This window comes from Orycteropus afer, unplaced genomic scaffold, assembly GCF_000298275.1.
Source record: "Orycteropus afer afer isolate SDZICR_OR568_19922 unplaced genomic scaffold, OryAfe1.0 scaffold00772, whole genome shotgun sequence".
Lineage (NCBI taxonomy): Eukaryota > Metazoa > Chordata > Mammalia > Tubulidentata > Orycteropodidae > Orycteropus > Orycteropus afer.
Window position 1 is genome coordinate 437,502 of NW_006922359.1, and position 5,255 is coordinate 442,756.

The window sequence follows — 5,255 nt, forward strand, 5'->3', positions numbered from 1 at the left end:
GCATGACTATTAAGCAAGAGGTTGGCAATATGAACCCACCAGCCACTCCTTGGGAGAAAACATGGCAGTATGCTTATGTAAAAGATTTGCAGCCTTGGAAACCCTCTGCCCTATAGGGTTGCTATGAGTCAGAATCAATTCGACAGCAATGAGTTTGTTTTCTTTTCCAGAATGACTTTTCCTAGGAGTTCCAGAGGGTGTAAATGGTTAATGCACATGGCTGCTAACTGAAAGACTGGAGGTTCAAGGCCACAGAGCAGTGTCTCAGAAGAAAGGGCTCTCAAGCTACTTCCAAAAGATCATCCGTTGAAAACTCTGTGGAGCAGAGTTCTACTCTGACACACACGGGTCCCCATGAGTCAAAGCTGCCTCAATGGCACCTGATTTAACCAGGTTTCCTTCTTTCTTTCTTTTTTAATTATTCACTCAAGCTGTGCTGGGGAAGCCAGCTAGCGATTACTACATGACTTTTTCTAAATGTTCCCACATGCCAGGACTCCCTGAAATCTCTACATGCATTTATTCAGTATTCAATCAAATATCTGTGAGCCCCTCCTATGTGTTGGTAGGTCCCTGTGTGGTGCAAACAGTTTGGACTTTACTATTAAGTTGGCAGTTCAAACCCATATAGCAGTCCTGTGGAAGAAAGGCCTGGCAATCTGCCTCTGTAAGATTATAACCAAGAAATCTCTACAGAGAAGTTCTACTCTGTAACACATGAGACCACCAGGAATCAGAACGGACTGGGAGGGAATGGATTTGGATCCTTTGTAGCTGACTCTGTTCTAGGTGTTGGGGTATAATGTGAATGGAACAGACATGGTCCGTGGGCCAGTGGGGGAAGACCATAAACAGACAAATACATGATATAACATAAAAGTGTTGTGAAGGAGAGAAAGTAGGGTACCATAGGCTGCATAACGACCCCCCCAGAATATGAGGTCCTAATTGCTAGGACCTGTAAATGTTACCTTATTTGGCAAAGTCTTTGCAAAGATGATTAAGTTAAGGATCTTGAGATAATGGGGAGATGGTCCTGGATTATCCAGTGAGACCCAAATGTAATCACAAGAGTCTTTATGGGAGGGAGACTGGACACAGACACAGGAGAAGGTGATGTGACGATGGAGGCAGAGACTGGAATGATGCAGCCACAAGCCCAGAAATGACCAGAGCCACCAGGAGCTGGAAGAGGTGAGGAAGGATTCTCCTCTAGAGTCTTGAGAGGGGGCGTGGCTCCACTGACATCTTGATTTTGGTCCTGGGGAACTGCTGTCGAACTTCTGGCCTCCAGAACTGTGAGAGAATAAATTTATGTTGTGCAACTGTTAAACATGACCTCTTTGTGGACATTTTTTGTTACAGCACCCACAGGAAATTAATACATAGGGTAAGGGATTGGAGAGTAATTCCGTTAGTGGTCCAGGAGGCCCTCTTTGGGAAGGGGTATCTGGGCAGGGAGTTGAAGGAACGTAAGGAACCTAAATGTGTGCACATACATACACATGCACATATATGCACATGCATGCATACATGCCCACACACACATACACTCATGCACACATACACATGCATGCACACATGTACATATAATAAGTAGCTGAGTGCTAATCTGGGCCCCTCCAGTGTGACTGTGTGGTCTGGGCCTCAGATTCCCCATCTGACCAGCGAGTGACTATAAAAAATGATCTCTGAGCTCCATCCTGGTATGAACTTTCCTGCATGTGGCCCACTGTGGGGGTTACCATCTTAGCAACCCTAGGACCCTCCAGGAGAGTCAACATGTTCAGGAAACAGGTGGCATGTGGAGTGCCCTACTCCCCTGAGGCACCTGGCTGTAGTCTGGCTCCCATCCCAGCCACCACAGTCACCTTCCCCCAGCACTGTCACTCCCCTGCTCAAACACCCTCCTTGGCTCCCCAGTTCTACAAGCTGGTGTTCACAGCCCTTCAGGAGCTGAAGTGCCTGTGCCTCACTCCAGCCACACAATCTTTCTTCTTGGTCTGCTCTAAAGACCCCTTTTTCTTCACACGATTTGTGGATGTTGCAATTCCTTACAGCTGGGCCATCTCCTCTATCCCTTCTGCACACACCTCTGCCTGGGGACCCCAACCCCTCCCACTGCTGCCGAGACACACACACCCATGCGCCTCGCATGCCTCTGGGTCCAGAACTGAGTGCCCAACTGATAACTGATATCCCCCTGGCAGACTTCAGGCCCCTCAGACTCAGCCTGTCTCAAACAAAAGCCAGCGTCTCCACCAAAGCTGTCCTTCCCCTTACCTCCTCTCTCCTTCTTCTCTCCCCACATTCAGTCTGTTGCCAGGTTCTGCCAGTTCTCTATCTTAAGTAAGTTCTTCTCCAGAACCACCAACCCTGCCTTCGTCAGGCCACTATGAGGTGGCATCCTCCCTGGTCCCCCCAGTCCCATCCTTGCCCCTCCCCTACTGTCCACTCTCCACACAGCAGCCTGAGGAATCACTCTCAAATTAAACCAGATCTGATTATAAAAATGGAAAATAATAGGAATCAGTGAGGACGTGGAGAAATTGGAGGCGCTCATCCTCTGCTGGTGGGAATGCAAAATGGCACAGCCACCGGAAACAGTGTGGCAGTTCCTCAAAAAGCTGAACGTAGAACAACCACAGGACTCAGCCATCCCACTCCTGGGTGTCTGCCCAGAGGAAGTGCAGGCGGGAACGCAAACAGAAACCTGGGCACCCAGGTTCACTGCAGCGCTTCTCAAAAGGGACAGAAGGTGGACCCAACTCAGTGTCCATCAACAGATGATGAGTTCATCCCTCAGTGGAGTATTACTCAGCCATGACTAGAAATGAAGTTCTGACCCCTGCTGCAATGTAAAAGAGCCTTGAAAACATGACTGAGTGGAATAAATCAGTCACAAAAGCACAAGTGTATGATTGCACTTACAAGAAATGAGCAAATGTATAGAAACCAAAGATAACTAGTGACAAGGAGCTCTGGTGGCACAGTGCCTAAGGCATTTGACTGCTAACCAGAAGGTTGGCAGTTCAAACTCAGCAGCCACTCTGTGGAAGGAAGATGGGGCAATCTACTTCCGTAAAGATGTACTGCCTTAGAAACCCAATGGGGGTCACTATGAGTCAGTGAGTGAGTAAGTGAGGTGTGGGAAGGAGGCAGGGAGCCAGAGTCATTGTTTAGGGGGCACTTAGCATCTGTTCATGGTTGGTGCAATAATTCAGAAAAGAATAGCAAGAAAGGTTGCACAACTTGAAGAATATAATCAATGTCACTGAATTGTACATATAGAAATAGGCAAATTGGCAAATGTTTTGTTACATATAATTTAACCAAAATGAAAAACAAAATATTAAATAATGAGATGCAGTGAAAGCAAAATGATAATAATTAAACCAGATCCTGACCCTTCCCTGATCAAAATCTCCCTGTGGTTCTCCATTACAACCTAAATGAATTCAGACTCCACACCTGGACTGCAATACTCTGCACCGTCTGGTCCCTGCTGACCTCTCCAACCTGCCTCCCACTCTCATTCCTACACTCTCACCTCCCTCATCAACTCCAGCCACTCTGACTCCATCAGCTGTTCCTTCAGCAGGTCAAGCTCCTCCGCACCTCAGAGCCTTTGTGTCTGCTGCTGGCCCCCTCCAATATGCCATTCCCCCAGCTCTGCCCATGCTAGCTCCTCTCCATCCCCTGGGCCCCAGCTCTGCCTCAACTGTCCATTTCTGTCCATCACAGCCTGTCACCCCTCCCCGACCCTGGAAGAATGATTGAGCACCTGCTATGTGTGGTGATTTATACAGTCATTCATTTCCTCTCCCCAGGAGCCCTGGGAGGGCTCTGGGGGGCTTCTAGGTAGAGTCACAGCACTCACGCCCAGGAAAAGCCCAGGTGAAATTCTGACACAGGAAATGCCTTCCTGAAGGATTGAGACGGGAAACAACTGGGACAAGAGAAGGGACCAGCCCTGGAGGAGGAGTACCTGCTCCCGATGGGTGGGGAGGGTCATAGATGGCAGAGGTGAAGCCTTGTTTCCACCTCACACCCCTGCACAAACACAGACACATGCACCCGTGCATGCACACACATCAACATTCATGTGCACACATGCACACATGTGGACATGTGCACACTCTCTCACACACACACACACACCATAAGCAGGTGGGTTCTAAGCCTGACCTGTGCCCATCTCACCCCCCCCCAGGTCAAGTGTAGATTGAAGTCCTTCCCAGGACAGAGAGCATATGCTCCGGTCCCCAATGGGGACTCTCCCTGGGAGTTGTAGGCTGCTCATCACAAAGTAGGAACCATAGCAGAAGATTCATCAGATGCCCGCAGTAGAAGCTGGAGGATATTCTACTTTCTGCACCTGGGTTCCCTTTGAGCCCAAAACAAGCTTCTTATATCTGTTGCCCCCAGCAAGTGTTACAAAAAGCTGTGAGGTGGTCCAACCTCTGTGGAGAGAATTTGGTGCTTCCTCAAAAAGTGAAACATAATTACCATATGGCCCAGCAATTCCACTCCTGGAGACAGGCCCAAAAGAATTGACAGCAAAGATTCCAACAGATATATGTATAACAATGTTCACTGCAGCAGTTATTTACAACAGCCAAAAGATGGGAAAGACCAAATGTTCATCACTGCATGGTCCATCCATGCCACAGAATATTACTCAGCCATCAAGAGGAATGAAGTCCTGGTACATGTTGTATTGGTGAACCTTGAAAACATCCTAAGTGAAATAAGTCAGACATGAATGGACAAACACTGTATGATTCCACTTATATGAAATCTCTAGGAGAGGCAGATGCAGAGACAGAAAGCAGATGAGTGGTTTCAAGGTGAGAGGGATACAGGGAGTGAGGAGTGGCTGCTAATGGGAATGAGAATCCCTTTTGGGGTGACGAACATGTCTTGGAACTAAATAGATGAAATAGTTGCACAATATTGTGAACATACTAAATGCCCTGGATGGTTCACTTTAAAATGGTTAACAGGGAATTTTTATGTTAGGTGAATTTTGCCTCAATTAAAAAAAAAAAAAAAGCCAAATAACAAGTTTTGAGGCCCTCAATGAATAAATGAATACCCAATTTACTAACCTCTAATTTCACTCGCCACCTTTCTGTGCCTTTTGATTTCCTGTACCATCCTATCACCCATTCAGAAATATATTTTCATGACTTAGTAACACTAATTTGTTGAGATTGTTGTTTTGTTATGTGCTGTCGAGTCAGACCCGATTC